This window comes from Peromyscus eremicus, chromosome 14 (genome assembly GCF_949786415.1).
Source record: "Peromyscus eremicus chromosome 14, PerEre_H2_v1, whole genome shotgun sequence".
In the NCBI taxonomy this organism is placed as follows: domain Eukaryota; kingdom Metazoa; phylum Chordata; class Mammalia; order Rodentia; family Cricetidae; genus Peromyscus; species Peromyscus eremicus.
Genome location: NC_081430.1, coordinates 39972213 through 39997393, shown reverse-complemented (window position 1 = coordinate 39997393; position 25181 = coordinate 39972213). Strand labels below are relative to the sequence as shown.

Sequence of the window (25181 nt, the reverse complement as noted above, 5' to 3'; positions counted from 1 at the left end):
TGCCTCCCGAGTGCTGGGATTAAAGGCGTGCGCCACCACCGCCCGGCCGGCTTTCCGATGTCTTACATCATGCTTCTCCTCATGGTGGCTGGCCTCCATGGTCTTCCTGACTCCGCCTTCCTATTCCCCCAATTCTCCTCTCTGCTAGTCCCGCCTATACTTCCTGCCTGGCTACTGGCTAATCAGCTTTTTATTTATCAGTCAATTACAGCAATACATTCACAGCATGGAGGACATCCCACAGCAACACAGGATAACTCTTAAGAAGTGGTTAAGAAAGCTGACTCAGTTGTACTCTGTCCTGTGGGAATGCTGTCAACAACTCTAACCTTCAATTTCCTTTCGTGAATAAAACATGGATAAAGATAATACAGTATTCTTCGGGTGGGAGGATTAAGTGTGCTTAGCCTAGCACCTGTGTATTACCAAAGCTCTCTTAACAACATGCCAGTGCTGAGAGTTCTTTTTAGTTGCTGCTTAGCATGTGCCTATTTACACTTACATATTACAAGTTTGTGTTGTCCTACTAACTATTTATGATGAAAAGATTCTAAATACTTTATCTTCTAGAAATATACATAAGTGTTAGTGATATTCACTCTGCAATTTAGCGTGGCATAGCACAGCTCCTTGTCCCTACATAACGGTACCATCAATCCATGTTGCCCATTCCTTTCTTCTCCACTGTCTCTGTAACCACCTTCTATTTTCAACTTCATGAAATTAACTTTAAGATCCTTTGATCCTTGTGTTTCTATGTCTGGGCTTTTCTGTGTAGCATAGTGATCTCCAGTTCTATCCATGTAGTCACAAATGCCAGGATGTCATTCTCTTGTATGGATGAATAGTGTTCTAGGGATGTGTGTCTATCACAATTTCTTTATTCATGCATTCATTGGTAAGCACTTCTTGGCTATAGTGAACTGTGCTGCTGTAATCATTGGAGTGCAGATGTCCCTTCAACATATTTATTTCCTATGGACATATTCTTCCTATTGGAATTGCTGAATCATGAATTAGTTCTGTTTTTAATCTTTGGAGGAAACTTCAAAATGTTTTCTATAATAGCCACCTTAATTTATTTCCCACCAACAGTGTGAGGCTGTGTTTTTGTTAGTTATAATTTTTGCATATTTATCATTGCAGTCACAAGGTCTGGTAAAAAGTAACTTTTTTATTACCTGTAATCTACACATGGGTCTTTGGTAGATTAAGTTACTGTATGGATCTTAATGTATCTATATTTCTTATTGCATTAATACAATTTAAGAAGCAAAGTAAATTTGTCATGGTAATTCAGTAATATGTACAAACTGAAAATTTGTAAGTGTGGTATTTAGAGTGTCATGAGCCCTGTCCCATTATTTTAGCCTGTCTATGTATAAAGTTCAGATTTTATTTTGAAGCTTGGGTATAGATAGAGTATGCAGCTTAAGAAAGGATGAAGGGAAACAATTGATGGAGAGATTGCAGATGTTATAATCTTAGTGATTTTTAGTGCACATAAATGACCCACCCATCCATTCATAATTATTTTCTACATGTCTCCAATCTTCATTCTTTGAGAAATACAGCCTTTAGCACAAACCATTTGGTTCCAGGTACACTGCTATTAAAATAAATTGGGATTGAGGAACATTTAGGGTTCTGTTGCATCTGATAGAAAGTCTTTCAAGCCAGTAATGAGGGACACAGGTAGTCAGAATTCATCCCAATATTTAAGAAATTTTAAGTACTGCACATTTGTCCTGTAATGTAACTTCAGAAATGAATGCTTTCATTGTTTAGAATGGCTTTGTAGGAATAAAGAGCAAATGTTAGTAATATACTCAATTGACCACCAGATTCTGGTGTAACAGTGGTGGCTTCTGACTCTGATTAAAGTACAAATGTCTTTGTTATGTTCCAATAGTGATACCATAATTAATCTGGCAAACACTTCTTATTTTCCCTGGTATAATGGCAGATTTTCAGTATTGGAGAGTTCCTAACCTGGTAGAGTGGGGAAACCTGTAGGTTAAGTCTAGCTTTATTAACTGATAGGCAGCCAGAAACTGTGATAGCCATGCTATGAGTTTCTTCTTGCATACCAAGGCATACTCATCCCACTTCATGCAGCAAATACTTTTGGTGCACTCAGTGTGTCAGGCCACTTGTTATCAGGAAACATACTCCAAAGGAAAAGAAGGAACTGCAAGCAAACAATAGATGTAACTTGTAATGCGTGTAAGACCAATTATTTTAGTAATAGAATTAGGTGGTTTCTAAACCTAGCTTCAACTTGTTTCATTCTGTAGAGCAAAATTTTTACTAAATCTTTCTATTTAGCTTGTCTTCTGTAACTAAAATTACTGTGAATTGCCTGTAACTTGAGAGTTAGATTTATCAGTTCCTTTATCCTTGGAAATCATTCATATGCTTGCCACAATATTCTTTCTCTTGTCTTGGTGATTATGTCTTTAAATTCCCTTTACAAGCTACATTTGTTATACTTCATGTTCATGTGGTCAGTTAACCAAAATGAAAGCATTGTGGTTCACTTTGGTTGTTTTTGTCCCAGTCAACAGTATTCTATATCTTAAATCACTGTTTTGGAAGCTGAATCATTACAGAAGGGTTGAAATGCTTTATGACTAAAATGTCTTTGCCCTCAGTGTTCCTATATCAGAATAGCCTTTGATGGAACACCTGAGTGAGATCTTATAGGTCAAGTTTCTGTGTGTCCCGGCAGTCACTCCCAAATAGCCACACAGAGACTTACTATTTGATTTTAAATGCTTGGCTTATAGCTTAGGTTGTCTTCAGCCAGCTCTTACAACTTATATTAATCCATTTCTATTAATCTATGTGCTGACCCGAGGCTCATTTAACTCCCCTGTGAATTTCCCATGTTGCTTCTTCCGTGTCTGGCTCCCAGCTCCTCAGACTCCACTTCTTCCTAGTATTCTCTTTGCCCCCAAAATACTGCCTAGCTATCCACCAATCAGCTTTTTAGTTAACAATTAGAGCAATACATTCCACAGTGTACAGAAGAACTGTTCCACAGCAAGATCTGTCATATGTTTGTGTCTGTGAAGATGCTTTTATCCCCCATACCTTATTTGCTGGCAATAGAACCCTGGGCTTGCCATGTACTAGGCAAGTGCATGTAGGTGAGCTGTATTACTGGCCAACGTGTTTCAAATTCCTGATCATCTATCACTCATTTGCTCACAAGGGTATCACATTCATTGGACCTTTTTTACATGCTTTCTATGAGGATCTGTAGACCTAAGATAGTGCAGATACTTAGTACCTATAGGAATGTTTGAATACTGCACTCATTAATACTACGAGGCCTGGTACCATCGAAAGCAATTGTTCTATCTTTTAAGTATCACTATTGAGACATAGTAATAGTTAGTTAATAAAATAAATAAATACATAAGCTGCCTGGGTCCAACAGACATACTGTGAATCTCTTAAAAGAATGAAGCTGGCAGCTTTTCTAGAAATCAGATCATATCCCTGGGCCAAACACTGGCTTTGATAGATTTAGTCATTGGGGAGTGTGAATGAACAGCAGCTGCCTTTTGAATTTAGCCATGGGAAACTTGCTGACAAGCATAAATATGAATAGGGCAATAAAGCTTGCAAATAACAACAAAAGAATGTTGATGCAGAACCCAAGAAGATTCAAAACCAATTTCCTTTCTTCATCATTTTATGTATCCTCTACCATAATTTGTCTATAGTTGCCATGCCCATAAGCAATGTCACTCCAGAAATGACAGATTACCTTTTTAAAATTTGTTCTAGGTGAATTAAAAACCAATTAGCTTTTAATTTTTTCCCATGGTCTTACAAGATTTAAATTATCAATCTAAAGTGCTCAGTTTTGAGGATAGCTTTTAAAAACTTAAAAATATGAACAACAGCATGAGCTGGAGTTCACAAGGGACTTTCAACTTTTGCTTGGTTGACTTACAAGTCCTTGTCTTCAAAAGGTGTTCTTTAAGTTATATTTTGGTTTCTTGCTTAATATCAGCTTAATAACATATCACCAATTAATTTATTAAATTAGGAAAGACTTCTTGTTTAAAGGTGATTATTGACTGCCTTCACTGTGAAGAATTTTAAGTTCCTTAACCCTCCCACCATAAGCATTTTACATGCTTGTTGTCAAGTATTAATAGGGACTATATAATCACATGCTTAGTGGGCCTTCTTGATGATATTTCTTTGAGGCTGTAATCTACGTTTTCTGTGGCCACCAAATGTAAGGCAATGGATTTCAGCCTTTTGAGAACAACAATAACAACAAACAATCTAACTATTTAAAAAGTAAATTTTAAAAGAGAAGAAGGCAAAACCAAATCCTGTCTGTTTTACTTTGGGTGGCTCAGTCAGTCAAGTGTTGTCATGAGAACCCGAGGACTTGAGTTTGGTACCCAGCACCTATATATGAATATCAGATGTAGTGCCTTGCATTTGCAATCCCAGCATAGGGAAAGCATAGACAGGTGTATTTCTGTGGCTAGCTGGCCAGGCAGCGTAGCTAAATTGGCCGATGACAGGACAGTGAGAACCCTTGTTTCAAGAAACAGCAATAGATACCCCAAAGTGGATGGGGGAAAGCTCCTGAGGCCTGAACCATACAGCAAGAACTACAGAAAGTAACAGAGGCTGAGAGTAGGAGAAATCGCCTTTCCCTTGAACTCACAGAGGTCCAGACGGATCTCTGCCTCCCGAGTGATAGGATTAAAGGCATGTGCTACCATTGCCTGACTTTTATGTTTAATATAGTGGCTGGCTTTTTCCTCTGATCCTCAGATAAACTTTAATGGGGGACACAGATAAAATATTACCACAGAAACTCATAAATACTGGTTCTGATTTCTTTGCCTTAATTTGTTAAATTTGGATTTTATTTTCTCTTTACTTTAAAAATACTATTCACAAATTGCCCATTAGATTTAGGTAGACTATATCTAAATTTGATATTATCATAGGCACTTTAAGACTTTCTCTGTTTAATTTCTGAAAGTTCTCATGATTAATAGAGGAAATAACTTTGAAATTAGAGGCTGGAAAAATGGAGAGATCCTGTCTCTGCTGTGTTCCTCCCCTGCTCTCAGTCCCGCCGTGTTCCACCCCGCTCTCAGTCCCGCGGTGTTCCTCCCCAGCTCTCAGTCCCGCCGTGTTCCACCCCTGCTCTCAGTCCCACGGTGTTCCACCCCTGCTCTCAGTCCGCTGTGTTCCACCCTGCTCTCAGTCCCGCCGTGTTCCACCCTGCTCTCAGTCCCACGGTGTTCCACCCCTGCTCTCAGTCCCGCCCTGTTTCACCCCTGCTCTCAGTCCCACGGTGTTCCACCCCTGCTCTCAGTCCCGCCGTGTTCCACCCCTGCTCTCAGTCCCGCCGTGTTCCACCCTGCTCTCAGTCCCGCCGTGTTCCACCCCTGCTCTCAGTCCCGCCGTGTTCCACCCTGCTCTCAGTCCCGCCGTGTTACACCTCTGCTCTCAGTCCCGCCGTGTTCCACCCCTGCTCTCAGTCCCGCCGTGTTCCACCCCTGCTCTCAGTCCCGCCGTGTTCCACCCCTGCTCTCAGTCCCACCGTGTTCCACCCCTGCTCTCAGTCCGCTGTGTTCCTCCCCTGCTCTCAGTCCGCTGTGTTCCTCCCCTGCTCTCAGTCCCGCCGTGTTCCACCCCTGCTCTCAGTCCTCCTGTATTCTACCCTGTATTCTAATATGTTGGCCTGCAACTGCCTTTCATTTCTGTGAAATTGACCAAATGCAAACTCTAACTCAGGCTGTAGCAAGATGTTAAATGGGAGACTCATACTTTTCTAGGGTTTATGAAGAAGTAATTGAAGATCCTTAATTCTGTGTGGATTGTTTGTAACTTCATCAAGTCTCACAGCTCAATGCGGAATTTTTGGAGGATTAACTGGTTTCTCCTCAGGTTTTCAGCAGGCTATATTTTCTTTTCTAACTCTGACCTGATGCATGCTCCCGGGAGTGTAAAGTAGAGCAACACAGAAGGTGAGTTCAGGGTGATCCACGGCTGACATGAGGAGATCTCGGTAGCACCTGGTTAGTTGCATCATAAGAATGCTACATGGAAGCAGGCTCACACATGGGGGGAAAGTTTCTTTGATTCATGCAACCCAGAATGTGCCAGGCATGTGCACTGATTTCTTTTTCATTTTGTCCATCTTTCTACATGAGATTCCTGTCACTTATTCACCCACCCATCTTCCTCCCAAATAGGGTAGTGGGAAGATGAATGAAAAAATGATTGTTACTTCCCTGTGTTTTCTCTAACCCTGGTGGGGAAGGCATCTTTTTCCTGCAAAGTATAACAAAAGTTAAGTGGAAAGACCTCCTTAGCTCATCTTCTACTAGTCATCTTCCCGGGAACTGTTCACTCTGCTAAGGAAATAGGAGTTCTCTGTGTGGCCAAATGTGGGTCACTATATATGCCTGGAAACCCAGAGAAGTTATGAGGCAGATGAAGAAAAAGGATGGTGAGGGGAATAGGAGGTTTAGGGAGGAGTCCATCTGCGTTATTAGAAAGGGCCAGGGGGGAATAGCTAATTTAGAAGGAGAAAACGTGGGCATATTATAAATAGTCATTCTTTCATTTTATGAATATACACTTTTCTGTATCTATACAAACTCTAAGAATCAAAATGAGAGAAAATGCTTATTTGTCTCTGGTATTTACTTAATTAATATGCTTATATGCCATTATATCTGTTTTTTTGCAAATGATGTTTATGAAGATCAGATTTTCCTTACCCATTCCTGATGGAGTAATATAAAGGATAATTATACTCAGCTTATACTTGAAAAAATTAAATATGTACACATATATTATATATAATATGAATTATCGTTCATGTTAGGTAAGGATCCTGTACATTATTTTAAAAACTGTAATTGCAGGATGTACAAAGAGAATGTCACTAACAAATTTATATTTAACAGAATTACACTGGTAACAATCCAAGGAAGATAGACATATGATAGCTAAATAATAGTTATGGATATAGATAGATAGATTATTGAACAATTGTAGTAGTAGCTAAATCTGTGAAACTCAAGACTAGCTCAGTAGTTAGAGAGTATACTAGAGCCCACTGGAATTTAGAGCATGCAGTGAAATGGCCTGGATGGCAAAAACCTATCAGACAGAGAAGGAAATGGCATTAAAATACCTCAAACAAAACAAAACACAAAGAGTAAATTGAAAGATTGGGCATTCCATTTGGCAACTAGGCACTCTTTATATAGGAGACACTTTCACAAACATTAAATTGGCCTTAAAAATGGAAACACTCATGTCCTTTCAGGAAGTTTTCTGATGAGAAGCGATTTCCAAGTGTCATGTTGCACCTCTTCTAGGAACCCTTATCTATCCCATCATTTCCAATCCATGCAGTTACCCACTACCAAATAATTGTCCCAGTGTTAGATAATGGCTGTTGTTTTAAAACAACCCTTAATAGCTTCCCATTACTTCATGCACAAAACAAAACAATACACCCAGGACCCAAGGCATCCAGTGAAAGCCAACCTCACATTTAGATGAACATTGTATTATTCTACCAGCTACCATTGTATTATTCTAGCCAAAGTGAAGCCGTTATGTTTCCTGATTATATCTTCTGTTCTTCAGTCTTTGTAATCTAAAATACATTGAATGCATTGTTTTTAAATTAAATTTCATTCATTCTTTTATTCATTCACTGAATGAACATTTATGTGTTTACTGTGCACATTTAAAATAAGGGGAGAAAACATGGATTAGTGATATGCAGGAAATACCTAAGTAAGACACAGTCACTTACAAGGTGTGACCGTATAGTGGTATTTATGTTCTTCTTTCACTATTGTATCTCACTCTTTCTGGTTTTGCAATATATTTAGACAAGATACCTACTGGTTGCCTCTTTAACAAGAGAAGATATACTGTTCTCCCAGAAATACTGCCTTATTGCTCTTTCCTTTAGTTACAGAACAGATGTTCACTATTTCCTAATACTGATTCATATATATATATATCTGCAAGTGAGAAGTTTATAAGTATATAAATATGCTGGGAGATATTACTATTCCCTTACCACCACATTAAACTGAGTTTCTAAGACAGCTTATTCCATTTCACTGCTCTGTTTCAGACCTATTTTAATTCAAACTCCTCACACAAAACTTATTTTAAAAGCTGTAGTCCACACAATGTTCCTCTCTACTATCTGTCTAGTTCTTCCTCCTTCCTCTAAATTCCCACCCAAATTCTTCTATGTCTTTCTTATATCAATCAGGTTTCCTTTACAGAATTTTTTATTTTTTTTTCCATCCTTGGAGAGATAGCATGTGATCTATGGCATGAGCAAGTCTCCCTGGTGAAACTTAAAATGGATTCACTCCTCATCCTCATCTTTAAAGTACATGGCCACTTTCACTTGTATTTTTATAATAATGCATGTTTGAACATGGAGTTACTTTCTTATGTAAAATATTTAGCTTACTTTTCAATGTAACTCATATTGATTTCAATCCTTTCTGTTTTCCAGATTTGAGTTTCAAAACCATCTCTAACAGCCTGAAAAAAAATTCCATTTTTTTTTATCTTAGTAAAGATTGAATAAATTTTTTTCTTTTGAAATGTCCATGTTGACATCCTATTCTTGGTTTAGAAACTGAAACCTGTTTTCCTTCCTGATCTATGTAGCTAGCTGGTCAGTCCCCATATTCACCCTTTCTATTAACTTCCAGACCTTCTACCAGAGGCAACTAAAGCAGTGTCACTCAAGCTGTTGTTAGTTGTTTTTGCTCTTTTTTTGGGGGGGGGGGCGTGACCCAGCTCCCAAATAAATCATACATGGAGGTTTATTCTTAGTTATAAATGCTAGGCCTTGGCTTGGCTTATTTCTTGCCAGCTTTTCTTAACTTTCATCTACCTTTTGCCTCTGGGCATTTAACTTTTTTGTTCTTCTGTATATCTTACTTTCACTCTTGCTCCATGGCTGGCTTTGTGGCTGGGTGGCTGGCCCTTAGCATCCTCCTTGTTCTCTTGCTCTTTCTTCTTTCTCCCAGATTTTTCCTTCTATTTATTCTCTCTGCCTGCCAGCTCTGCCTATCCTTTCTCCTGCCTCACTATTGGCCGTTCAGCTCTTTATTAGACCATCAGGTAAGTAGCACAGCTTCACAGAGTTAAACAAATGCAACATAAAATAATACAACACATCTTTGCATCATTAAACAATTGTTCCATAGCATAAGCAAATGTAACACACCTTAAAATTATATTCTATAAGATAAGCCTTTCAGTTCTTTTTCTTGGGCATTAGAGTCAATGAAGATATATATTTTTTTCTGACTGTATTATTTATGGCAAAGTAAATCAGAAATACTAAATAATTATCAGTGGACTTGAAACTCAGCTAGATCACTTTTGATGTATTGGGTCAGATCTGTATAGGATACAGCCACAATTCCCCACCAACATCACTTGCTTCTGAGGTAGAGAGCCAAAGTCCTCACACCCAGTGCTGCCTGTGAGTTCTCTCTATTTCCTATAAAGTGGTGGCTTGCACATAGTTTTGACAACCCTTTCTGAGGAATCTCTTATATGTTACTAATACACATGAGTAGCAGTGAACACACACACACACACACACACACTTGAAACATGGTTATGACAGAGGCAGGTTTTGTAAAATAATACTTTCCTTATGCCAGATTGCAATTAAGAAACAATATTGCATTGTTCTATGTAATGAAGAAACTTAGAAGACTAAGTTAATTAATGCCTACTAATGACTGATATTCCATAGTTTTGAAGAAGTCTTCAGATGAGACTGGGAAAATTGCTTTGCAGTCAGAAATGTAGTCACACCTTTCTTTTGGTTGCTCTCCAAAGTTAATATGTGTGCTAGTAGAAGTCTCCTAATAATGCAGATTCTGATTATTATTGTGTTGGGATTCCACGATTAGTCCCATAAATAATTTCATGTAAGTCACCAAGAGGCCATTATAATGTTTGCAAGGAATGACATAGGAAAAAGGTTCACAGGACTTAAAGCCTAAATGTGTGGTTTTTCAGTTATTGACAATAATGGATTAACTTGACTTGTTTTTGCCCTACTTTATACATTAACATTTAACTCAGTTGTTCTCTCTGGAGGTCATAAGCTAGATAAACAATAATAAAATACGGTGATAAGTATCAACATTAATGTTAGTTACCTGAGGGTACCTATAGAACATAATCTGTGTATTTCTAACTTAAAATATTAGTGTACTAGAGAAGGTGAAATTCATCTGTTTATTCATTCATCTTGTGAACATTACATTTATTAAATATTCATTACACATGTAATTGTCTTAAACATAGCATAATGAAAACAGAAATACCACTTTGCCTCTGGGAAATTAAAATTTTTGTGAGAACAGAGGAAATACTTCATTTGCACAAGTAATAAACAAGACTATAGTAAAATGTAAGCAAGTTTTCAGAAAGCATAAATAGTATCAAGTGGGTTTCTACTGTGTTTTAGCATTTCTAAGACTGGTAAATTTTGGCGTCAGTGGAGCCAGTGATGTCAGCAGGGGCAAAAGTTTTGATCGGAGAATTTGTGGGTTGGCCCATAGCAGGTTTTTTTTCTTCTTTTTTTTTTTGAGGGGGGAAGAGATTCACATTTATTAATGACAAAGGAACCACATAATTTTAAGTCGGCTAACTTATCTATATATTTATTAGTGGGTATTTTTACTGTTACAGCAAACTAGTTCTTTTTTTTGTGAAAAATAGGTATGAAACTTTCATATATGTTCCTATAGAATATGTTCATTATTTCTTCTTCTCATTCCTTCTTCTGAAAATTCCATTCTCTTGTAAAATTGGAGAAATTGACAATTACAAATTTTACATGCCTTGATAAGAGTCAGAATGAAATATAAAGACACTGTCTATTTTGTTCACAAAATAACCCCATGATCTATGAAATCATTTCTGTATTTAAGCATAACCCTGGCTCTATAATGATAAGGCAAAGAAAACCATGGATAAAAACTCAGCAGGGCTCAACGGCCGGGTCAAGGCCAACTAACAGGCATTGGTGAGCATGTTAGCACATAAAATACTCAGGGCATGATGACTTGCTTTCTCTTCAAACAATATAATGTAAAAATATTTTTTTTTAAATTGCAGCTTTCTAAAATTGACTCTTTAAATTTTCCTTACTCAGCAATATTAAAGGCAAAACTTAGAAAATGTAACAGCTGGGGTAACATTCCGGGTAATTGTACAGACAATTTCATTTTTTTTTAAAACAACCCTCATTATCTAAAATGCATACACCCTCATATTCCAAATCACCTCTGGTACTTTTCTTGGATTATTAGCTCGGGTCATATGCAACTCTGAAGGAAAAGTAGATTTGTTTGTAGTAGAAGATGCCTGTGGTTGGCAGTACGGATTCACTGAAGTATCTCCTGGAGCCTGAAAGCATGTCACCTGGTGGACCCACCAGTCCATCATCTGATACAGAGGTTCATCAACTCTCAGGATTCTGGGTTTTTTTTTCCCCACTGAAAAATATGTCCCTCAAAGAGGGAATCACTGACATGTACTCTCAGAAAGACCAGACAGATAGTAGCTTTTCACGGTTCCAGCAGCTCCTTCCTGTCTGGATCCAATGTAGTCCAAATGCACCTGGGGTAGCTCAACACATTTTTCATCTCTATATCACCAATTAGGAATTCATCCCGCTATCCCCCTCAAAAGTGTTGCAGCCCAACATCACCATCTTTGGCTTGAAATATTCCATCTTCATTTTCATCTTCAGCCTGGATCAACCATGGAGGCTTCATAAATCATGTGAATAGGGTTGCAGTCTGGGTAGTCTACCTCATAATTCTGAAGGCAGTTCTCAGAAGGATTGAGTTTCTTTGTTGTCCTGAGGCTGGTCTCAAGCTGACCCAACCTGTAGGATTGCATCTTCAGAGAGTTGGTGAACCACTGAGCTTCCTCATCACCAGTCTTTGCCTTTGATGTCAAGTCCAAATAGTCTGCAGTTGTGAATCTTATTTGAAGAAGGCAGCTTGGTAGGCAAAACCATCTGGTCTGTGCCTGGAGCTGTGAGGGTTGAATAGTGGTTCTCCAAGGTGATGAAGACCAGCCTGAGGTGAGTTCCTGACTGGCAGTGATCATGTGTCCATCTTTAACCACGATCCAGAATCTGGCACACACTTTGTCGCAGTGCAGAGTCATGTGGGTACACGTGGTCTTGCATACCTACACCCTATTTGCAGGTCTTGATCAGGTAGATCCAGACCTTTGACACTGTGCCCATCTCCTGCAGTCACCTCGCTGCCAATTCACAGTCCCCAGCACTCCCATGGCCAGCTCCAGCATGGTGACACTGAGCCAGGTGCATCACGGCTTCCCAGATAAGTTGAGGTGGGCAGAACTGAGGATCTGGAGGCACCCATGTTAAACCAGCCCATGCAGCCAGGAGTAGTTTGGATTTTCAGATTTTAATGTTTTTGCCATGTTTTGGACAGTTTTCTATTTGAATTACACAGGGTGAGGGATAATGGGCTCGTTTCCTTCTTCTGTAATGAACCACTCATTGACACCCTCTGTTTTCTTCAGTGGAGTTTTTGGGCAAATTTATTTGAAATCAAGTGCCCTGCAGATGCATGTGTTCATTTATGGATCTATTTCTTTAATCTACATGCTTATGTTTTTGTCTGTTTATTGTTCTTTCTGTTATTGTGGCTCTATTCCAGAGGTTTGGTTCAGTTGTACTTTCACTTTCATTTGCTACTAGAAATTCTAAAACTTAAAATTTAGTTAATGACTGTCATATAAGAGTACATCTGGCAGTCTCTTTATTTGTATAATTTCTATACTTTCTCTTGCTGTCTATCTCTACCTTTATTGCACTGTGTTCAGATAAAATATAAGGAATTACTTCCACTTTCTTATATGTATAGCTTTTTGGCTTGTTTTTGGCTTCCATTTGTTTGATAGATTGAGTTCCATTTATTTACTTTCAGTCTGTTTGCCTCCTTCCTAGTGAGTTGATAGTTGGCTGATGGTTTGTAATCCATCCATCCATCCCATCTAAATCTTTAAATTAGAGAGTTAAGGTCATTTACATGCAAAGTTATTACTGAGAGGGATTTACTGATTCCTGTAATATTATTGACTAATTTTTTTGATTGGTCTTTTTCTCCTCTATTTTTGTGAGTTTGGTCTACTGAGTTGGGCATAATTCTATCCTAGTTCTCATTTGCCTATCTGTTCATCTCATGAAATTTATTCAGTCTCATACTCTGGGCATTATAATAAACTATCTTCTTTCTGTCAATCTAGGGTTCCTTCAAGTATGTTCTGAGATGCTGTCTTTGTGATTATTAACTGTTTTTTTCTCTCTCTCTGTGTATGTGTGTCCTTCTTTGGAACTGACTGTTCTTCTATTTCAGTTCCTAAATAACTTTGTTTTGAAGAATAATCCTTTTTGCTGCTTACGTTTTTTTTTTTTTTTTTTTTTTTTTTTTTGAGTTTTTGAGTTTTTGAGTTTTTGAGACAGGCTCTGTGTAGCCCTGATGGTACTGGAACTCACTTTGTAGACCAGGCTGGCCTCGTACTCACAGAGCTCCATCTGCCTCTACCTCCTGAGTGCTGAGTGAGGGGACTCAATGCATGTGCCCCCCACACCCAGCCCTCTTACAAGCGGTATGCTTTTCTGGTTTTGGGGATTTTCACTAATGTCATTCTGATATGTTTGTCTTTGGGACTTTTCTTTTCTTTCTTTTTTTTTTTTTTTTTTGGTTTTTCGAGACAGGGTTTCTCTGTGTAGCTTTGCGCCTTTCCTGGAACTCACTTGGTAGTCCAGGCTGGCCTCGAACTCACAGAGATCTGCCTGGCTCTGCCTCCCGAGTGCTGGGATTAAAGGCGTGCGCCACCACCGCCCGGCATTTTTTTTTTTTTTTTTCCAGAGCTGAGGATGGAACCCAGGGCCTTGCGCTTGCTAGGCAAGCGCTCTACCACTGAGCTAAATCCCCAACCCCGTGGGACTTTTCTACTGTAGTTTCAGATACTAGATTCTACACTTCTAGTTTTTATTTCAGATTTTTGATGTACATTTAGATTATTTGACTTGGTATCTTTATCAAGTCCCAGAATTATTAGAAGTTATGCAAATGTTTATCTTACTTTTCTTTTTTTGGTGTATGAAGATAGCGTTTCCTCAGTCTTGGCCTAATTTTCTTTCTTATGCCTGATCTGGTCTGTTGATAATGGCTATTGTAGTTTGTTTGTTTGATTCATTGAGTTTATTTTTAACATTCCTTGTTTTTTGTTTTTGTTTTAAATCTAAACTTTCTTGCTGAATTTCTTCTCATACTTCAGACTTTCTCTTTGATGCTGCTGATTCTCTTACCTACCTCTTGAATTTGTTTCCTATTTCATTTATTTGTTCACTCATTTCTTCTTTAAGTCAGTGTCTAGTCTTACAAATTTATTATTGAATTTATTTTCCGGTCTTTCAGCTATCTTAATATCTTCACATTTGATGATTGAAAAATGAAAATTTATTTAAGACACAAGGTGTTGCTTTGTTTTCTTCACATTTCTCGTGTCTCTATGGTATATTTTATATGTCTTTCTTAGTTTGGATGTCTCTTCCAGTTGTATTTGGAGTTCTTAATAAGCAACCTGTTTTTGAGGGCTTAGCCCTCAGTATTACTGAGATTAAAATAGACTTTTAGGTATTTTCCCTGCCCTTTGGCTCCTTAGAGTCCTGGCTGGAATTTCCTACTGTGTCCCTCTCCGCCTCTGTTTTCTTCTGTGTTGTCCTTTGATTCTTCACACCTATCTGCTGTTTCTTTTTTTTCTTCCCCCCCCCCCCCCCACATCATTGTGACTTCTGATGCCCTTCCAACCCTGCTCTCCTTGGAGCGGAATCTGTTCTTTGCTGTTTTCATTCTTCTGGCTTGCCATGTTGTAAGGAATCCGCCATCTTACTCTAGATCACTGGTTCTCAACCTTCCTAATACTGTGACCCTTAAATACAGTCCCTTATGTTGTGGTGACACTCAACCATAAAATTATTTCATTCCTACTTCATAACTATAATTTTGCTACTGTGATGAATTGTAATATAAATATCTGATATGCAACCCCATGGGGTCATGACCCACAGGTTGAGAACTCCTCCTCTAGAGGGTCAGTATTACATGTTGAAGTAGTCATATATATGTCTGATTGGGAGGGTAGCAATAGCATCTAGCAAGTAATTGGGAGGGAAGTAATATCATTAGGACCCAACGAATGAACTGATTGTGACCATGTTGATAATGCAGTCCCAATTCTCTGTACTAAACTCTAAAAGAATCCTAGAATTATTGAAGCTGAGTATTGTGTAAATATAATATTCTACAAATATACTCTCTAAAAGGTCTAAGAAGTGTGCTGTGAAATTATTGTTCACAGCTTTCTCTCTAAAGCTGCATTATCTTAATGCAGACATTGAACTTGTCTAGAACAAGGAATCCAATCCTCAATGAGATGCTTTTCAATACTTGCACCATTGATATTCTGGGATTTTTACTTCTTTTGGGGGGCAGGCTATGCTGTGCATTATAGGTGTTTATCCACATCCCTTCTATCTACTCAATAGATACCAGTAGCACACCTCCTCTGTCCTGTCATGACAATCAGAAATGTCGTCAGATATTGGCCAGTGTCCTGTTGTACAACACTGCACTAGCAAACCACAAAAGGAGTCTTGATAGCTATTCCTTTATTTAAGGATCAGTAGAGGAGTGAAATCAATATACAGTTTCCTTTGAAAATATTGTTGTTCAAGAAAAAGAAAATAGTACTTAAAGACTCAGAGGAAAAACACAGAAAAGTTCCAGAATGTTTTATGGTTGGCACTTAACAGAATGCAAGACCTCAAGTGAGGGGCTGCAAAATAGGAGTGGAAGTTCCTGTAGAGAAAATAATCCCAAGACCTGGGAGATGTCTCAGCAGGTAGAGAGGTGACTGTATACAGACTTGATTGATAAGCTGAGCTCATTCCTGGGACCTTAAAGGTGACAAGAGAGAACTGACTGTTGAGTTCTGACCTTTGACCTCCACACACACCATAGTGTGTGCACACTCACTCATATGCACACATACTCATTACGTCAATCCATAAACAAAGACACTGAGAAAAACTAAACGGGAATGTAGAGGAAAATTGTATGGAAGGGGAGAATTAGGTTCTAAGGAGATTGGGACAGCTAATGCTATGCTAAACTGTAGTGATGTAGGCACTCTCAGACCCTCCAGTCATATCTCCTGAGTTTATTTGTGTGCATATTTACTTTTATCAATGCATAAATGAAAAGATTCTTTGGCTCAGCATTCCACTTCTAAGAAATTGCTGTTAGAAAGACATGGTTGTTAGTCCTAGTCTTTTGATAACAAGTGAAATATTTATATTTGACAAAAGGAATGAGAACTCTGAGTTAGTCATAGGACATCTGCCTCAGTGTCCTTTGTTGAGCACATTCATTAGAATATTTAATGCACTATTGCACATCCATTTGCAATGATGACCAAGGAATATTTAATGACCTGAATAGATAATCACATTTAGAAAAAGCCAAGTTATGTTGTATGTATAGTGTGAGCCAAGTCCTGGGACTCCTTGCTTAGAGTGCTTACTTTGGACATGCTTCTGCTCCAGTCAGACTGGATATGGTGTCAATTACTACCTGTGCCATTTTGGGTGCCTATTGCTGAGTATCCGCACATCACAACCATTCATGCGTTCATTGTCTAATTAGGGTGTCCTTCATATTTACTAAGGCCTTTGAGCTGTTCCAGGTGTCTGTTGGGATGTCCACTGGACTCTGTTACTGACTCAGCTCCACCGCCGTCTCCCTTGAGGCCAGGCCCCTCCGGTGGCACCACTGCTGACATACCAGAAGCTATGGAGCCACCCAGCATTCGTTCGAGCTTATGCAACTAAAGAAGCTTCTAAAGCAGTGGTTCTTACGCCATGGTTCAGAAGCATCGCTCACAATTTTAAAAGCATTTAATGACCTTGATGAATGAAACATTTCTTTCAAGTTTGTTTCAGATTTCTGTCTTCTCCTCTATTCATAAGTTTCTGAATTCTCCTTGGTTCCTGGGCTAGCAATAAATCTTAGTCACATATCCTAGTTTAGAAATTACTCATTTTCAGCTACTAGACAGAACTCAACTGCCTTTATTAGTCTTTCTAGGAGGTCTCTTGTGTTTTGATCTTATTTTCCTGCCACTCTTTTTCTACCTGCTGTTTAAATATCTCTGTAGTAATAGAAGTCTCAGTAGTTTTCATATCAAGTTCAAGGTAGAGCCAGCTCCTTCTCCTTGTATTTCCCCCACTTAACCACATTACAAATTGGGATTGAATTGTATTGCTAAGTTGTTCTGACATGACTGTTTTAATTATTTATAATCGACCTTTGTTCAATCCTAGGATGACAGGGTTGACTAGGGAGGAAAAGCTCTATTTTGACCTCTTAGTAAATTCCCACCAGGTCCCAGAATATACTCTATTAACTGCTATGAATAGTTTGAAAATAAGTTTTAAAGTTTAAAGAATTTCAATTCAATGAGTATGTGTTTATTCATAGTGAACATTTTATTATAGATCAAATTCTGGAGAAAAGGAACAGTGGTAGTCTCTGTGTCCTAGTTTGCTCCCCATTGCTGTGACCAAAAACAACTTGCAGGAGAAAGGTTCTTTGTTTTTTTGTTTTTTCATCTTACAGCCCATCACTGAAGGAAGCCAGGGCAGGAGTTCAAGGCAGAGACCTTGAGGTAGGAAGTCAAGTAGAGACTGTGGAGGAATGCTGCCTACTGGCTTGTTCTCTGTAGCTTGCACACCATAGTTCTTAAACTGCCCACCAGGACCCAGGGCCTAGAACTGCCCATGATAGGCTGGACACTCCTGCATCAGGCACTAACAAGAAAATGCCCGACAGACTTGCTTATTAGCCATTCTGATGGAGGCATTCTCTCAATTGAGGTTCCCTTTTTCCAGATGACCCTAGCTTGTATCAGGTTGACAAAAACTAACCAGCACACTCTACATTCTTGTCTGGGCTCACAATCAAAAGAGAAATGGTACAAAGGCAACATTAGTTGTGTGTGAGTAAAAAAAAATGAAAAGACAAGTGGATACTTAGTTGAGAAGGTTCTTATGCTCCATGCTAATACTATAAACACTAGTGAGCCCATGTACTTTTTTTTTTTAATGCTTAGGATAGTAGTTTAAGGTTTCATTTAGAATGATGGTTATAAGTGTATTGTAATAGAGAATGTTAAAGATGTAATCCAAAGCAAGAGCAGTGCTGTGAGCAGGTATATGGTGTAGCTGGATTTGCACACTGTTGGTAGATAGAGCCTTTACTATCCAGTTGTGGATCCACTGAGGGGGAGATTTCCAGAGGAACTCAGAAGTTCCCCAATACGGGTTGTAGTGAGAGAGAAATGAACTTGCAAAGCTATGTTCATGGAGAACCATTGTGTGTAATATGCTTAGTTCTTAGAGTAAATTCTCAAAGAATATAAATAATCCAAGACTATATTAGTTGGCTATGATGGAGCTGGATAATTCTCTTGCTCCAGAGCTCAAGCTTTTGGCTTTGGGGGTAGAAAGGGAGTGTATAACAACTTCAGTTTTATATGATGTGTTTCAGATCTCTTTGGGACTTCTGCTTTGCCACATTCTCTAGAAGGCTATTAGCATTTTGACCTTAAGGTCAGAAAAAGACTGTCTGGGTGGCCAAATTGGGGTTATATTTACAAATGAATCCTTGTTCAAGTCATTTTTAGCATTGTCTAAAAGTTAAGTCTACAGTGAGAAGAAAGTTTTGTGTGGAGCCCTATCATCTTTTAGGAATGTTAAAAAGCTTAACCAGGGAAGGTTTTAGAGAAATTAAGGTTCAGAGAGAGAAAAACAGGATGTTGTTGAAGAAGAAAATTTGAGGAGTTGGTTTGGCTGTAGGTAAATTTAAGTAAGTCATTTAAAATGTCTGTTGGACTCAGCAGTTGGCAGAGTATCGGTAGAAGTTTCAAGCCTTTACAGTATTGGGAGAAATTAAAAGAGGGATGAGTGAAAATAATACCAACATACTGTTCTATGTTGGGAATGTAGTAGTCTTCACCTATTACTAGTATTTACTAGTCTGAGCTTTTTTTTTTCCTATAAGAGTAATGATAATTGATTAATAAAAATTTATACTCCATCTCAAGCTTGGCCTGTCTTATCATTAAAAAAAATGTATATTTTATCTGATAGAAAAGAAAGGTAGGGATGCACCCTATGTTTAATTATATGTATTCACATTATACTCTAGCCACTTACACTGAGCAGTAATAGATTCCTATCCCATTTGCAAAAGAAAGTTGCCACTATCAAAATACGTGTTCAAAATTAAATAATAATAGTGGTAATAGAAAAAAATCCATCATTGAATTTTTCCCAAAATTAAGCAACAATGATCTTTTCATGTTCTGAAGGATGGTGGTTTGAAGGAACACATCCTTCCTCTGGTCTTATAATTTCTTTCATCTTAATGCATGAGAAAGTTGCTTTCACAAGAAAGCCCTTTTGTGTTATTTGTTGTTATTTTTGGACAGACTATGCTAAATTCCATTGTTTGTTCTTTAGTTCTGACAGCATTTAGTAACAATGGTCAACTCTTCTTACCTATAAACTTCAGAACAACCTGTTTCGCAATTCCTACAATTCTTCCCAAAGGAGTCAGGGCAATTGCTTTGTCTCTGTCTGTCTCTTGCTTCATCTTGCTCTTTGGGTTTTTTGGTTTGTTTGTTTTTTGTTTTTGTTTTTAACACTAAGAGATGAAGGTTAGTCATTGTGAATAGAGGGTGGTCAACTGCTTCAAAAGCATACAAACCAAGAATGTGATCCCTAGTGGTGTGGTCATGTGAGGCAGATTGTATCAGAACAAAGACTGTGGGTGGTCTATGGACATCATTTTATAGAATCTAATGAATGTCAACAAGAAGTACATTTTAGATGGACATAGAATACTTTATTGTCTCTTAATCATAGTACAATGAGTTCACTCCAGGCACACATTGCAGGGGAGAATTCCAGTGATTCTAAACTTACATTTACTTTTCTTACACAATCTTCTCTTGAGTTGTATATAATACCCTCAAGCTGTCTATGGAACATACTGGAGTTTCTTGCTTCAGCCCTTTTCATCTGGTAACTTATCCCATGTGTTAGCCTTTGCATAGAGTTGATTAATCTGTTCTCACCTTGTGAACCATGTTTTATATGTGTCAGAATAAGGATTGTTTGAATAACTTCATAATCAAATATTTTAGTTGTGTGAGAGTCAATGAGTTCAGCTATTACTTGTGAATAATTTTAATATCGATTTGGTTCTTTAGGTCATTTTCTACCTTTGTACCCTCTACTGTGGATGTGTTATTGTTTAACTTTGTGCCTGGATCATAACCATATATTGATTGGAAAGTTAGGGCACTGTATTCCATACTATTTTACTTACCTCACTATTCATAGCTTTGCAATAGGATGAAAGAAGAGAAAAGAAAGCCTTTATCATTTTTTAATATCCAGTGGCTTTACAATAAAGTACTAACTGCAGAAACACAGTGATGGTTCTCTACTGAAATTGAAATTCTAGGTCTTGGTGGAATTCAGCACTAGCATTTCAAATGTTTGTATATACTGCTTTTATTCATCTGTGCTTGGAATCTTCAGTCTCAAAAGACGTATATTATGCATTTCCTTAAGTTCAGTGATCAATTCAATTAATATTCACTGAATTTCCACCATGCTGGGGACTATTTCTACCCTTTTGAGATTCATCATTTCATTGTGAAAGGGGAAGAAAAAAATGTATATCAGTGGAAATATAATTTTTTATATCTGTAAAAATTGTTACACACTTATAAAGAAATGTAAGGACAGGGATAGAAAAGAGGGTCATTTGAAGATGAGGCATTGCTGAACAGGTGACCATGGAACAACATCTGAGAGGAGGCCAGCACCACACCCTGGCTATATGGGAAAGCATCCCTTTTGTGATTTATGTTCAGTCTAAGGGATACTAGCAAAACATGAAACTGAGTGGTACCTATGGCAAAAATCAGAAAAAAAAATCAATATATTTACAAATCCATAAACCGAAGGTTTTAGAGAACTCATTATCTTGTCCTCTTGGGAGAGGTTTGCCTGGCCTGAAGCCCTTAGAGATCATCTGCTGGAAGGAATGGTGCTGATGGAACTGTAAGCATTTATAGTGCATCTAGATAATTCAATGCGATATCATATATATATATATATATATATATATATATATAAAATGTATAACCTATTATATAATATCTCATATTGTATATAATGTCATATATTATATAATATCTTATATATTATATATTTGAAGTTCCTCAGTCACACTGGCAGAGAGATGACCATGTAAGATAGCAATCTCATGGGTCAAGAAATAGTACTTAGAGTGTTCTTGGGGAGTCCAGGGAGTCCGTGTAGTCCATCACATAGAAGATAAAAATAATGCAGAGACTGACCTTTGATGAATATAATAGTTCATATCAGGAATTATGTTTATATGTTTAGAAAATATTTCTGGATTATCTTCATGCATTATACAATATTCAGGGAATATTTACCATGGGAAGCAAAGGATTAAGAATAGATTAACAGAAATGGGCTGAATTTAATATGTAAGAAGTGAGGTAGCTAGCAAGAAGCCTGAGCCATAGGCCATGCAATTTGTAATTAATATATGCCTCTGTGTGTTCATTTGGGTCTCAGCAGTTGTGGAACCTCAGGGCCGTGGGAGCCAGATGTGACCACGAAAACTTGAGATACAGAGGTGCAGAGTTTAAGCAAGCTAGGAGGATAGGATCCAGTCCTAGGGAAAGCTATAGAATGAGCTTGAAGCAGTGGCAATGGAATGATGAGCAGCAACGGAACTTGAAAAAGAAGTTAAATGATTTCCTGCTACAGACTGGAAATGACATTCCTGTATTCTTGGCATGTAAAATGAAGTGACTTTTTTGTGGTGTTCCTCACCAATGGGGAGAATTTCAGAAGAGGAGCAGGCTTTGGAGAAGAGAACAAATGTGTTTATGTAAAGCATAGTGCTAAGGATAGCTGAAGGAAAAACAGCATCGAAATGAGAGGCAAAATGGAAGAAGAATTGACGTGAGTGGACCACTCAAAATAAGTAGAGGAGTGTCTTTAGGTGATAAATTAGTGGATAGTGTAAGACAACCTGTGTTCCTGAGGAGTGGGGTGTGGATACCAGCATAGAATGTTGGTGTGTGTGTGTGTGTGTGTGTGTGTGTGTGTGTGTGTGTGTGTGTGTGTGTGCGTGTGTGTGTTTGTGTGCGCGTGCGCGCATGTATGTGCGTGTGAGTGCTCGCCTGTGCCTGTGTTTCTATTTGTGTTTATGTGCATGTGGAAGCCAGAGGTTGACATCTAGGGTCTTCTTTAATTGCCATCTACTTTTTTTTTTAAGGCAGTGTCTCTCTCTGAACCTGGAGCTCAACAATTCAACCAGTCTTACTGACTCGCAAGCACCAGGTAGCCCGTGTATGCCTTCTTAACACTGGGAATATAAGCATGTGATATCATGCCTGGCTTTTTATAGGGGCTCTGGGGACCTGATCTCAGGAATTTATGGTTGCATGGCATATATTCTACCTACTGAGCCATCTCCCTATCCCAAGAAGTAGCTTTTTTAAATATTTGAACATTAATAAGCTATTAACTGCTACCATTTAGTGTCTCTAACAGTTAATGTACATAGATATAGTTCCCAATAGGTATAGTTACATCTAAAAAGGTCACACAGCACCACACAATATTTCAGAGACTAAGAGGACAAAGAAGCAGTAAATCCTAGGATCCTGGTCCAACCCCAGACTTAGGTCTCTTTACTCTCTCGTAGATCTGCAAATTATAATGCTGCTGGATTCACAGTGAAGGCTCATTTAGGTGTTTGCATTAGTAAATTTAAGGCGTTTTCATTGTATAGCATTGTATTTTTTCAATATAACCATAAGGAATGGTCATTACAATTTTAAACTCTTAAATATTTCTGAGACTATATATTAATGTAGAATAATACAATAAAATAACCATTTTCAGATCCTTGCAGATGACACTAGAGAGCCTACTCTGGTTTTGTCCTTTTATTTGCTCTGGGAGTGGTGGAGTTAGGGGTAAGAGTAATGACGAGGTAGGATGATGTACAGCATCCTGTGATGTGTCTGCATCAGAATTCAGTGTCTCAAGTCTATTATAGGTCAAAGTCAAAGGGAAATTTAATTAGCAAGTGCCTTGTCTATAATTGAGTATGGGCTCCAAGGAGAACATTGTAATGAATTTTCATTGACAAATTAGAGAAGTGATCAGAGATGAATGAGATGAAGCTAGGCATATTTCTTTAAGGCTGATGAAGAGCAGGCAATAGGAAGCTAGAAAGAACAAGCCAAGTAAAAGGATTATTTATAGGCGACTGGCTTCTACAAAGAGAGGACCTGCTTACTGGTGGGTTTGGAAGTCTGGTGGCATGGAAGCTGTGTCCTATAATAATGGCTTTCCACTGATGTGGTAACTTCACACTGATAAACTAAGCAATGGAAAACTACTCGTGGTTGTAATAAAAGAAAGAAAATGTTAAAAATTATAAAATGGAAATTATCATGATGTCTGTGGCAGGGGATGTACTATAGCAGAAAGAATATATGACTAAAGAAATTGCTAGGAAGTTTTTATTGTAATCAAAGTATTAGGAAGTAGGCCAATATGGTAGCTGAGGAAATGGATAAATCTTTAAGCAGTTTCACAGGAGAGTGTAGACTGATAGGGCTGAGGAGAGAAAAAGAACAGAAGAGGGGGAGATAAGTCAGATTTTGAGGTTGCCTTCCCTGAACTAGAAGTTGAGAAGAAGTGATTGTTAGAATAGTGGGAAAATAATGTTGTGAGTTGATTTCTCACTTGTACAATCTGTAAAAAAATACTAGGCTAAAACTCATGAATTGTGGAAATCAAAATACTGGAAAACATGCAATAAAAATGATTACTTTGCTGGATTTGATTCCTATTTGTATCTCCATGAATTATCTATATTGACATCACTGCCTTTTGAAAAGCTTTTAAAATATGCATATACATACATATATATATGTGTGTGTGCGCGCACGTGCGTGTGCGCACGCGCATGCTAGTATGTGCATGTATGTATAGGTATATATATATATATATATATATATATATATATATATAGAGAGAGAGAGAGAGAGAGAGAGAAACTAATGCCTCATTTATTTATGAGTATAGTTAATATAAAATCAGAGTTGTCATCACAGATTTCAACAAGAAGCTGTATTCTTAATGATGTGTGCTCCTCTGTAAAGTTTCCAAAGGAATTAATCAGAAACACCAATTATCATGACTAGCTTATGCTTAAAATCATGCCGTTATTCTTATTTCCTGGACCACAGAATCTGGACTTAGTAACAGTACTCAGGACTTTGTGACAAACGTCTAGGTTCATTTGTTTTGCTCTTCTTACAGTTTACAGCTGTGTCGAATTATTGATGTTTCATGTACTAGAGAGGAGCTATGTGGTTCAAGAACTCCCATCCTAGACATGAGGTTCTTTGACCTTAGAGGCCTATGTAGGAATCTTGGTACATCTGCAGTTGTTCAGAGTTCAGTTACTAGTGTTTAGGAATTTACCAAGAATGGATGCATCACATGAGAACATTGATTTAAACATGGGCCATTTAGTCATGTATTTATTAAGAACTGAACTTGAAGCAGACATTCAGATAGGCAAGAAATACACAATATGATCAGGTAGATCTCGCCCCCAACTTCATAAGCTCTACAGTCTAGCTGTAAACAGAGTACATAGTTGGAGCTCTTGGGTTAGTTATAACTCAATTGGTAGATTACTTTCCTAGCATGCCTAAGGCTATGAATTTGGTCCCTAGCATCACATAAACTGGAAGTAGGAGGTACATGTCTGTTATTCCTGGACTCAAAACGCTCAGGGGATATAGACAGGAAGATCAGAAGTTGGCTATATAGCAAGTTCAAAGACAGCCTG

The 25181-nt window shown here is 38.1% G+C and overlaps 1 protein-coding gene and 1 pseudogene across 1 annotated transcript in view; one reads left to right on the top strand and one right to left on the bottom strand.

Annotated features, from left to right (window-relative positions):
• The window catches only part of Cep128 (centrosomal protein 128), a 334023-nt gene that overhangs the window by 191789 nt on the left and 117053 nt on the right, over positions 1 to 25181 (top strand). The window lies entirely within an intron of this gene.
• LOC131924536 (mitochondrial amidoxime reducing component 2-like) overlaps positions 11332 to 25181 on the bottom strand; it is a 41063-nt pseudogene continuing 27213 nt past the window's right edge.